Genomic DNA, 13,565 nt, shown 5'->3' with positions numbered 1-13,565 from the left:
TGCACAGGTCGCAATAAACTATCATTCGCCAAATGTTTGTTATTAGAAATTTAGTAAAGAATTAATGTATAACTTATTCTGCCTGTACTTGCACGCTTCTATGACTTCATTGAAAATAATAAATTGGAGTAAAGAACACACACACACACACAGACACACACACACACACACACACACACACACACACACACACACACACACACACATGCACTCATTATATATATATATATATATATATATATATATATATATATATATATATATATATATATGGTGGTCCATTGATCGTGACCGGGCCAAATATCTCACGAAATAATCGTCAAACGAAAAAACTGCAAAGAACGAAACTTGTCCAGCTTGAAGGGGGAAACCAGATGGCGCTATGGTTGGCATGCTACATGGCACTACCATAGGTCAAACGGATATGAACTGCGTTTTTTAAAATAGGAACCCCCATTTTTATTATATATTCGTGTAGTACGTAAAGAGATATGAATGTTCCATTTGGACCACTTTCTTCAATTTGTGATAGATGGTGCTGTAATCGTCACAAACATATGACTCACAATTTTAGACGAACTGTTGGTAACAGGTTGGTTTTTTAAATTAAAATACAGAACGCAGGTACGTTTCAAATTTTATTTCGGTTGTTCCAATGTGATCCATGTACCTTTGTGAACTTATTATTTCTGAGAACGCATGCTGTTACAGCGTGTTACCTTTAAATACCACATTAATGCAATAAACGTTCAAAATTATGTCCGTCAACATCAATGCATTTGGCAATATGTCTAACGACATTCCTCTGAACCGCGAGTAGTTTGCCTTCCGCATTGACACTGAAGCATGTTGTCAGGCAAATATCCTTCAACTTTCCCCACAGAAAGAAATACGGGGACGTCAGATCCGGTGGACATGCGGGTCATGGTACTGTGCTTCGACGACCAATCCACCTGTCATGAAATATGCTATTCAATACCGCTTCAACCGCACGCGAGCTATGTGCCGGACATACATCATGTTGGAAGTACATCGCCATTCTGTCATGCAGTGAAACATCTTGCAGTAACATCGGCAGAACATTACGTAGGAAATAAGCATAAATTGCACCATTTAGATTCCCATCGATAAAATGGAGACCAATTATCCTTCCTCCCATAATGCCGCACCATACATTAACCCGCCAAGGTCGCTGATGTTCCACTTGTCGCAGCCATCGTGGATTTTCCGTTGCCCAATAGCGCCTATTATGCCGGTTTACGTTACCGCTGTTGGTGAATGACGCTTCATCGCAAAATAGAACGCATGCAAAAAATCTGTCATCGTCCCGTAATTTCTCTTGTGTCCAGTGGCAGAACTGTACACGACGTTCAAAGTCGTCGCCATGCAGTTCCTGGTGCATAGAAATATGGTACGTGTGCAATCGATGTTGATGTAGCATTCTCAACACCGACGTTTTAGAGGTTCCCGATTCTAGCGCAATTTGTCTGCTACTGACGTGCGGATTAGCTGCGACAGCAGCTAAAACACCTACTTGGGCATCATCATTTTTTGCAGGTCGTGGTTGACGTTTCACATGTGGCTGAACACTTCCTGTTTCCTTAAATAGCGTAACTATCCGGCGAACGGTCCAGACACTTGAATGATGTCGTCCAGAATACCGAGCAGCGTACATAGCACACGCCCGTTGGGCATTTTGATCACAATAGCCATACATCAACATGATATCGACCTTTTCCGCAATTGGTAAACCGTCCATTTTAACAAGGGTTATGTATCACGAAGCAATGTGGCGGAATGTTACGTGATACCACGTACTTATAGGTTTGTGACTATTACAGCGCCATATACCACAAACCGAAAAAAGTGGTCCAACTAAAAAATTCATATTTCCTTACGTAGTACACAAATGTGTAATAAAAATGGGGGTTCCTACTTTAAAAAAAAAACGCAGTTCATATCCGTTTGACCGATGGCAGCGCCATCTAGCGGGCCAACCATAACGCCATCTGGTTTCCCTCTTCCAGCTAGGCGAGTCTCGTTCTATGTAGTTTTATCGTTTGACGCTTATTTAGTGAGATATTTGGTCCGTTCACTATCAATGGACCGGACCACCCGGAAAGCTGTGGGAGCTGTGGAGTACAAAGCAGTAGTTTAGAATAATTCAAAGCGCACCCCAGTAGAAATACGTAGTTTTAGTGCAAGAAATACAATAACCAATATTCCAAAGCAAAGGTGAAATCAGCTTGTGGAACCAATAATCAAGTGAAGCGCTGCAAGATTGTCTTCCTTTGCAAACTGTTGCTATAGTCCCTTGCGTTGGATAGTATATACCATGACGAACTATTTTACTGGTTTAGCGAGTTCATTTTTAAAGAAATTTAAATCCTTATATTGTAAAAGTAGCAAGACAAACAACTATGGACGCAGATTATACTAACGAAAGTGAAATGAAACCTGTAGCTGAACAATCCACAGCTCAGGGAAGTCAACCAGTCGATCGCTTTACAGTACTTTTAATAAACTAGAAGTGTTGTCTGCGGTAATGTCTGAACTTTTGGTAAAGCAAGATCCTTTGTTAAATGTGCAAACAAAAATGTCAGAAAAGCAAGATGCTCTGTCGTGTGCGCAGAATGAAATTTTCGTAAAACAGGACCTTATGCTGGATGAACTTGCGACAGGGCAATAGGGTTTGTCCGAATCGGTAAACTGAAGTTTCAATAGAACAGGATGCCTTAGCATCTGAGAATTCAGCAAATCAGGACGCCTTAGCATATAAAATTTCGACGAAATGAGTCACCCTAGCGCCTAACGCGAGAGAAAAATGAGGCCAAGACTCGTTGCAGTGGGGTGAGGACTATAAAGAACAAATAGAAAATGATTTTTGTGGTGAAAATCAAGTGTAGTATATAGTGAAGCGAAAGTTGAATTCAGTTTTAGACAACAGGTTCTTTACTTTTCTTTTAATACTTGAATCAATGGACTGTCACTTGTAGTAAGGGGAATGAATTTCTCTCTCGGGCACATAGTGGGAAGAGATGTCGGTTCCATATGATTTCTCTCTGTTAATACTCTTTGTTATAATCGTGCTACCGTCAAGGTTGATATAATGCATACACATTCGCATGTAATAATTTTCTAATTATATTCCTCCTTCCTACTGGACTGCAATATTAAGAGAAAGAATATTCTGAAATAGACCAATAAGTTGTATCATCAATAAGTCATTCACTGAGCACAAGGGCGTTTTCGGTAGTAAAACGTCGTATGAAGTAAGACACAGTGAGTGGCTTAAGTTCTCAAATGGGCTCTGAAACAAATATTCGCTACGTGTACCAGGTGTACCGGTATGAAATGAGCGTTAAGATACAAATGTATTGAAAGGGAATATTTGTTGTGAACGAGCCTTAATTTTTTTTTGTTTGGTTGGTATGACATTTGTCAAACATCTTTAGTATACTTCAAGCCATGGAACAAACAACATCATATGCTTTCATCGTGTTAACAATGTCGAATTTTGTACCAGAAAGTGCTGATTTGCGGAGAGCATTAATTTTTTGTTTTCATTTAAAAAAAAGTACCGCAGAGAAGCAGCGAATGCTTGTCGAGGCATATGGTGATCATGCTCTATCAGAAGCAACATGCAAAAGATGGTTTCAACGGTTCAGAAACAGTGATTTTGATGTAAGAAATGAAGAACGTGGAATACCAACAAAAAAGTTCCAAGACGCCGAATTGCAAGCAATATTGGAAGAATATGATACTTTGAGTCAGAAGCAACTGGCAGCAATGCTAAATGTTGCACAACAAACAGTTTCCGACCGTTTGAAAGCTATGGAAAAGATCCAAAAGTATGTAAAATGGGTGACACATGAATTGAATGAAAGACAGATGGAAAACCGAAAAACCGTTTGTCAAATTATGCTTCAAAGACATGAGAGAAAATCAATTTTGCATCGAATTGTTACTGGCGATGAAAAATGGATTTATTTTAAGAATCCTAAAAGGGAAAAATCTTGGGTTAATCCGGGAGAACCATCAACATCGACTGCAAAACCAGATCGATTCGGCAAGAAGACAATGTTCTGTGTTTGGTGGGATCAGAAAGGTGTGGTCTATCATGAGCTTCTAAAACCCGGTGAAACTGTAGATACTAATCGCTACAGACAACAAATGATCAATTTGAACTATGCGTTGATCGAAAAAAGTCCAGAATGGACCAGAAGACATGGCAAAGTAATTTTTTTTACACGACAGTACACCTGCACACAAAGCAAAACTGGTTCAGGATAGAATCAAAACACTTGGCTGGGAGCTGCTACCCCACCCGCCGTATTCACCATACTTGGCCTCTTCCGACTACCATTTGTTTTCATCAATGGGACACGCATTGGCTGAGGAACACTTCGATTCCTACGACGAAGTCGAAAGTTGGGTGTCCGATTGGTTTGCTTCAAAAGACGAACATTTCTATTGGTATGGTGTCCACAAATTGCCAAAAAGATGGTCAAAATGTATAGAAAGCATTGGTCATTACTTTGAATAAAATGTTTTTATTTTTCAATTCAGAATTAGTGTTTCATTTTCACAAAAAACGCTCACTTCATACCGGTACTCCTGGTAGTATAAACATTTTCAACAGATTTCGGATTAGACGACCTGTCCAGCAAGCCGTTACGATTTCTCAGTAAATTTTTAACACATACAACTTCAGAGAGAATCATACATTTCGCGAACCGACATATACCAGCGTTTTCTCAGGATTCACATCAGTACCGTTCAAGAAAGAAAGACGTCTTGTCACACGAACTGCTCCGTAGAAAACCAGTGCTAAAATCCTTTATGTTCCTTCCGATCATTAAAATGCCACATTCCTAAGCTACGTACGTCTTCAGTAAGATGGTAAACATATGCAAAAGTTGTTCTCCGTCAGGTAGATTGCAGCAAGGTGTAATCAGGCACAACACTTTTTTTTTAAAAAAAATTATCCTTTATCTGAGGCGTTGGGGCTGGAATTACACATCAAACGCTTGAGAGGGCGGTCAGACCACCTCCGATATCGGCCGAACTCGCCCGAACTATTCTGACCGTGGAACCGCAACACAGTGGTAGGTAAGTTTGAAGCCCACTGTAGTCCCCACATACGCTGGCGGTGTATCGTATGCAGGAGCAGCTAGCTTATTGGTGTGTGGTTGTGGGGGAGGGGAGAGGTTGCTGTACTCACTTTCATTTCTTTAACAGGTATACAACGATGGAATGTACCATATCATACCAAACTAACCAGGGCTACACTGTTTCATGAGTATTCCATTTGTTACATATTTACGGTGACTACGTGCCTGGACAAACCAGATTTGTTGTCTGCGATTCAGAACATTAAGAGGCACCCGTAAGAAGAGAAACCTGTAATGGAATCAGTTGGGCATTTCCACCCACCGCCACACTCTGAAGAACTTTTCATGAATGAAAATTAAATTACATCACTGCTGATATAGCGACTGTAGAATATCACGTGGAAAATCAAATGTAAAATGAGTTCAAAGATTGTAAGAAGACTAGATACACGTTGAGGGACAGAATAAGTGCAATATTTGAAACAAATAAGTGACTTACATGTCAGAATATTACGAAATAATTTTTCATTAGAAATCAGACTTGTTCAGTGGAGCATACGAAAGAATCAAATCAAATAGGCTCTGGTTAATAGCTATGGTTTAGTACATCGAAGATAAATTCGTTGGTTTCCCACATTCGATTATGCTAATGGAGAGTTACTAAAAAACGTAACATAAAAATTAGAACTAGAAAATGACACGTAATTTACTTAACAGGTTTCATACACGCAATTTTTCCTCTTAATTAAAGTCATGTTATAAAGTCAGTTATGAAATTGGCACAAAATAAGGTGTTAAGAGAGAGTGGTCAGAGACGTACCCAAATACGCATCATATTGCCTGGTTTTAGAGTACTATGCGGCGTGAACTGACTGACTTGAGTTGGTTAGCTTATGAAATGAAGCATTTTGCGTTGACAGGCATCCAACATAGATCTCTTCCTCAGATATTTTTCAAAATTATCTTATCGTTGTTATTTATTTATGGGACTGTTGTCCAATAGGGGAGGTGTTGGAAAATACCAAAGAAATGAATAAAACAGACATTCAGATGAGATATTATATGGTGCGGTACTGGTAGCGATTCCTGTGTGTTTAGAAAATCCACGGAAAAAAGTTGATTGTGAAAATTAAAAATAGATCCATTTAAACAAATATTTTTCTTTTCTCGTCGTATTGCCTAGGCACTGCAAAGGTTCAGTTCCTCTCCTGAACCTCCGAGAATAAACATTTTCTTTCGGCAGGGAGGAGCAAGAGGAAACGTCACTAGTAATTGGGCATTTGGGCTGGCAGAAGAACCAGCTCTAATGTTAGTCACATGCCGATGGAAACGAACAATTTGACCCGAACTGAAAGGCTGCCGCCCCCAACTGAAGCAGTTAGCACGTGTGTCTTCGTAGTAATGGAGTATTTTATCTCCAATCGCTTAACAGTGAATTCAGTTGTTTATTGTGTTTTAGTATTCTTATACAAATGAATCTGTTCTTAAAGTTTATTTATTTTTTTAAAGAGAATGAACAGTCTTCAATAAGTTGTAGAAACAAATTTCTCAGGTTTAAAGTTGGAAGAGAAGTGTGAAGTAAAGAAGCTTTAATCCTTTGAGGATAAGGAATTAGACAACGGCTTAGTTTAGCTTTCAGACAGGATACAGAAAGACACAACGACAACGTAAGGAAAAATCGCCATGATCCTTCCAGAATAATCGACTATGTTAAGCTCTAAAGTAAGTTGAAGTTTGTCGTACCTGGAAATGATGGAACAGCAGACGCTAACAATCCTGAAATATTCAGATGGCAAATGATTTCATTTCAGCCTAAGATGTTGCTGTGAAAGAGCACATGATCAATGCTATAGCCTTTAAGGGTACATCCAAGAATATACAGAACGAGGTACTAGAGTGTATGTTATATGAATGTCTAGAGGAAGTTAATGCAGAAATACCTAAGGCAGTTTTCGTGTTTATGATACCAGATGAAAATTCTTATGTATCCTCTAAATTTCAGGTGTATGTAGTATTTCTTTATCTGTTATCCACCTGCGAGATTGTTGAAAGATTTTGGATGCATTTAAGTCCATCTGGTAACGTTGCTTCCTCCTTAAAAGCTTGCTTTAAAACGCCCTCGTCAACTTGTCCAAGAATATATAAAGAGAGTAACATTATAATTTGTGATGGTGCTTGCGTCATGCGCGGCAAACATGCAGTATTTCAAATTATTGTAGGAGAAGGGTATCATTTCGCGTTTTATGTGCATTGTTAAGCATAACAACTTAACGTAATTCTTACTCAAGTTACAAGCCAAAATAAGTAAGTAAATCTCTCTCCCAGTACTATTGCATAGCTATCAATATTCTTCTCTCAACACCTTAATAAGAGGCTGTTCTAGATGCAATTGTGGAACGAACACTCCCTCGTGGATAATCCACACGATAGAACTTTAAATCCAAAACAGTCCGGACTGTCCATAAGAATAAAGAGGCTATTCTACAATGTCTTCAATACACTGAAGATAGCAAAAACCAGACGACAACTATTAATTAAGCATTTGGCCTAAGGTTGAAACTGCAACAGCCAAAATTTTCCTTTTGCTTGGAGGTATTTTATAAAATAAAAGTGCGTCACTGATCACGCGAGCAATAATATCACTCGAAAGTTAAATTTTGAAAATTAGAGATTACCTTGACATTTTGGGATTGCCACGCGTCGTTCCCAGAACACTCACAGTACCCACCTTTCCTCAACTAACCTTACGTGCACTTAATATTCCATGTTGTTTCCCAATGTTAGACACTCAACCGATGAGGCTGACCTACCCAGCTTACCACTATTAAAATACTACAGGGATGCTTCTCCTAAGAATTCGCATCAGCTTATATTTATCTACATTTAAAGCAAACTGCCAGTCACTATATTTTACTGATACGTCGGGTAAATGAAATGATGGTATGTCATTGTTGGCCAGAAGGCATCTGACGCAACTCTTTCTGTTTCAAGCTACGTCAGCGACTTGCCCGTCGTTGTTGTGAAGATGATGGTTAGGGTAACGCAAAGACCCAGTGCCCTACCAAACACCGAGCGAGGTTGGACTCGCATTCGAAAGGACGACGGTTCAATCCCACGTCGAGTCCTCCTGATTTAGGTTTTCAATGAGTTCCCTAAATCGCTTGAGGCAAATGCCGGGATGGTTCCGATTTCTTTCCCTACCCTTCCCTAATCCGATGAGACCGATGCCCTTGCTGTCTGGTCACCTTCCCCAATCAACCCAACCAAACCACTACCAAAAGAAAACCTCCGACCCGGTCGGGAACTGAAACCGGGGCCCGGCGATCAAGTGGCAGTGACGCACACCAGTATACTACAAGCTGCGGACACAAATACGTAGGGTGCAAGAGGAAGACACAAGATTGTAGTCATATATTTATTTTTAATTTTAACACAGTAAGATGTCTTTGAGACTCTCTTACTAAATTTAAGACTTCATCCTTAACAACATCCAAAACAGCGAAGTATTGAGAAGAGGTAATGTAGGGGAAGGTCGGTTAACATCGAACAGCAAATTGTATCAGACAAGAGCTGTTTCTAAATTCTAGAGCTAGTCGAGGCGCCCAAAACACCACCGCTGCGTGTACTCCGGAGGAATAAAACGGATCACACGAATTTGAATGAAAACTACAATGTGTTTCGGAGCAAAATCATGCTACCAGTTTTTAATTATAATTGTGGCCCACGAACATTACTTAGGAGTGAAACTTCCTGGCAAATTAAAACTGTGGGCCGCACCGAGGCTCGAACTCGGGACCTTTGCCTTTCGCGGCCAAGTGCTTTACGATCTGAGCTACCCCACTCACGTCACACGACACCTCTTCACAGCTTTACTTTCACCAGTACCTCGTCTCCTGCCTTCCAAACTTCACATAAGTTCTCCTGCGAAACTCGCAGAACTTAGGAATGTTCTGTTTGGTTTGCGAGTAGGTAATATTACATTTTTATCAAGCGATGCCGCAGCGCTCGTGTGTGGTCTGCCATAGTGGTACTGAACCAGTGTGTGCTGCATGTCTGGACGAACGTGTTCTGCCGTTAGAAACTCGGTTACAGCACGCTGTTTCTCATGCACCGGCATAGTTACGTGACACACCGCCATTCGGTGCCCTCTAATGGCAGCGGATCGGGAACGTCGACCGAGTAATATGCGTGACATGTAACACCTTAACCGATGATGAGAACAATATAAAAAAGTACTTTTCAGCACGCTATCGTTTCTTTAGATACAACTGATATTATTATTTATTTTTTGTAGGTTGTACCAGCTTTCAGCCCAAGTGATCTACCACTACCATAAATCTTTTACACTTTATAATAATATGAAATCCGGCGCAATCCTCCAAAAACTGAAAAGACTAAAATGCAAAGTGTAGAAAAAAATATTTGAAACAACTGTGTACGGATATTCCTACAATACTGAGTTTTATAGTTCTACTTAGTAACGTACAATAGTACTGTTTAATGTGCGAAATATTCCATTACAACCTTCAGAAATAATACAATTTCGTGTCCGACAACACTGAACCGTCATCTACGTGTAACGATTATCTGTAAATAAAAGATGGAATGCAAGGAGAATCTGTATAATGGAAATAATGATCGTAGACCTACATTAAATGCCCAAGTAAATGGCCAAGTACAATTCTGTTTCTGAAAATTTCTTTTCGACCGTACCAGTTCACTGCGGTCGATAGACTTACATGTTCAGACAGTGCTGTTTGCCTCGCCTACATTATTCACGAAGAAGAGCTTTCAAAACGACAAAGGCTGTTGGTGAAAGGCCGCAACAGCTGCATTTAGTCCTCTGGAACTACTTCCCTGTGTCGTAAAAGCGGCCTCGCTGGATCCCAGCTGTGTTAATGTCACTGATTTCTGTTTTACCCTCTCAGCTGCTGCTGGAATGGATTGTACGGTGGTGGAAGTAAACGGAGTGTTCATTGTCAAATGTCAGACAGTCCAGACAAATTAGCGGTGCTCGGAAATGATAGCAGTTGAAATGCCGCTCATTTCTCAATTGTTGTTGACAGCCGAGATGGCAAAAAACTGAAACTAAATGTAACCATTCCAGAGAACTGTTCGAAGAGTTATTGGAATCAAGCACCTCTTAGGTTTTCTGCTCGCTGTTTATACAGACGTTGATTACGTGAGGCACACTAGCACACTATAGTCGTGGCATTAGACTTGAGTTGTAGAGCGGTTGATGTAGTTTACTGCCAGTTCTATTAACTTTTTTGTAAGTTTTCGTCGTATGATGTAATTTTTATTTCGATAACTAACTTTAATATAAAAACGCTAAGAGCGACGTTTAGAGCTATGGAGCAAACGTCGAGATGTACAGTTGTGGACAAAACGAGTGAGACCCCTCGCCTTTTCGTTATGCTAATCCGCACAGCTTTAAAGCCTGGTACACAGCATAACAGGCAAGGCGACGAAGTGCTACCAACATACTATGCACAGGCGTTAAACTGAAAAATTGTCCGAACTTTGTTAGACTGTTTTCAGTCATTAATGCTGACTAGTGTGTTAAAAATAACACATAAATATTAGACATAAATGAAAGAAACGCTAATTAGTATGAACTGTACTAATAAAAATAAATTTCACATTATCGAGATAACATAACTGCTTTAGCAAAATATTATGCGTATTCTGCCGCGGTGCGGTCTGTATCAACGTTCAGATCAGTCACACTGGATTACCGTTGCTGACCTACCATGACAGTGTGCAAATTTAGCAATGCTTGGAGATTCATAACGAAATTCAGTGAAAAATCATTCAGTGCCACACTTAAGCAAATTCAATTATCGACAGAAGCGGAAAAAGTAAGCAGTCACAAGTATGAAATTCTACATGAGTTTCAGATTGACATCCACAGGGAGCCAGTACAGAATAAAGGTAGCAATAAACGTATTGGGGACGCAAGAATTTCTTAAAATTGCTTTACTGAAAGTCTATCTGCCTCCATCGAGATTAGAACCGAAAACAAACCAGATCTACCTTGCAGTAGCAAAAATCTTTCACTACGCTAGCAGACAACCCAGGCAAACAGCCGTCTATTATTACGCCAGACATGAATAAGCCGGCAATTTCACAATGTAAATGGCAAAATGATCTGCATTTTCTGTTGCATAGAGCTTTCTGGACTCAAAAACATGTATTTTCTGCCTTTATGTCACCGCGTATGTGACAATCATTCGGCATGTTTATCGTAATAACAAAATTCTGTTGTTAGCGAGTAAATTTAGTAGGATAATTCTGCACCACCCATCTTTTGACCTTTCGCGTAAATTTTATATATATATATGGCCGTATCTTTAGATTGTGTTGACATAAAAGCTCACTTTTTCACACCACCAAGGGACCGTATACCGCAGGAAATGCGATACATTTACGCTTATTATTTCTACCCATACTCGAGGTAAAAGGATTTTAAGGGTTGGGTAGACAGATAGATGGTCAAGAAAATGCGACTAGTAGGGTTCCATTTTACCGGTTTAGGTGACGAAATCCTAACAACGAAAATAGCTACGACAGTTACTGAAGATGAGGTCTGCATAAATAATTTCCCCTACTCATTGTTCGAAGTCTTCTAGTTGCACTCGATACATCAGCATTTTAATCGTAGCTACGCTTTCGATCCAAATCATTTTCACAGGAATGCAAATAAGATCTATTTGCCAACACAAGTGGTAATTCAGACCCCAGTAATAATGCGAACACGTTTGAGAAGTGCGAGCATTCCCATTGCTAGCTAGCTTGAGAAACACTTCGGCTATTTTTGAACGTTTTATGGTTGTGGCGAGTCTAATGGAGAATTCGAAACATTGTAGAATACATTTGGCAGCTATTTTCGCCGTTTATTTCGTTTATTTCCTGTGGTGGTACCGAAGTATTCTTCTAAATTTACTCGCTGGTAACAGTATTCTGTTATTTCGATAAATATCCCGAATGATTGTCACATAAGCGATGACATAAAGGTAGAAAATTCATGTTTTTGAGTCCAGAAAGCTCTATGCAACGGAAACGGCAGATCATTTTGCAATTTTCATTGCCGGCTTATTCATGTCTGGGGTAATAATAGAGGGCTGTCTGCCTGGGTTGTCTGCTGGCGTAGTGCAAGGTGTTTGCTACTGCTAGGGAGGTCTGGTTTGTTTTCGGTTCTAATCTCGATAGAGACAGATAGACTATCAGCAAAGCAATTTTAAGATATTCTCGCGTCCCCAATACGTTTTATTGCTACCTTTATTCTGTACTGGCGCCCTTTGGATATAAATATGAAACTCTTGTAGAATTTCATACTTGTGACTGCCTACTTTTTCCGCTTCTGTCAGTAATTGAATTAAGTGTGGCACTGAATGATTTTATCACTGAATTACGTTATGAATCTTCACGCATTGCTAAATTTGCACACTTTCATGGTAGGTCAGCTACGGTAAACCAGTATGATCTGAACGTAGATACGGACCGTTTCGCGGCCGAATGCGCATAATATTTTGCTACTTCGCAACGATCTGGAGTACTTTGTCTTATTAAAACAGTTAAGCTATCTCGATAAGCTGAAATTCATTTTTATTAATACAGTTCATACTAATTAGCGTATCTTCTTTCATTTATATCTTATACACCCCTGGAAATTGAAATAAGAACACCGTGAATTCATTGTCCCAGGAAGGGGAAACTTTATTGACACATTCCTAGGGTCAGATACATCACATGATCACACTGACAGAACCACAGGCACATAGACACAGGCAACAGAGCATGCACAATGTCGGCACTAGTACAGTGTATATCCACCTTTCGCAGCAATGCAGGCTGCTATTCTCCCATGGAGACGATCGTAGAGATGCTGGATGTAGTCCTGTGGAACGGCTGGCCATGCCATTTCCACCTGGCGCCTCAGTTGGACCAGCGTTCGTGCTGGACGTGCAGACCGCGTGAGACGACGCTTCATCCAGTCCCAAACATGCTCAATGGGGGACAGATCCGGAGATCTTGCTGGCCAGGGTAGTTGACTTACACCTTCTAGAGCACGTTGGGTGGCACGGGATACATGCGGACGTGCATTGTCCTGTTGGAACAGCAAGTTCCCTTGCCGGTCTAGGAATGGTAGAACGATGGGTTCGATGACGGTTTGGATGTACCGTGCACTATTCAGTGTCCCCTCGACGATCACCAGTGGTGTACGGCCAGTGTAGGAGATCGCTCCCCACACCATGATGCCGGGTGTTGGCCCTGTGTGCCTCGGTCGTATGCAGTCCTGATTGTGGCGCTGACCTGCACGGCGCCATACACGCATACGACCATCATTGGCACCAAGGCAGAAGCGACTCTCATCGCTGAAGACGACACGTCTCCATTCGTCCCTCCATTCACGCCTGTCGCGAAACCACTGGAGGCGGGCTGCACGAT

Source organism: Schistocerca serialis, chromosome 1 (genome assembly GCF_023864345.2).
Source record: "Schistocerca serialis cubense isolate TAMUIC-IGC-003099 chromosome 1, iqSchSeri2.2, whole genome shotgun sequence".
NCBI lineage: Eukaryota > Metazoa > Arthropoda > Insecta > Orthoptera > Acrididae > Schistocerca > Schistocerca serialis.
Note: the sequence above shows the minus strand (reverse complement) of the source record.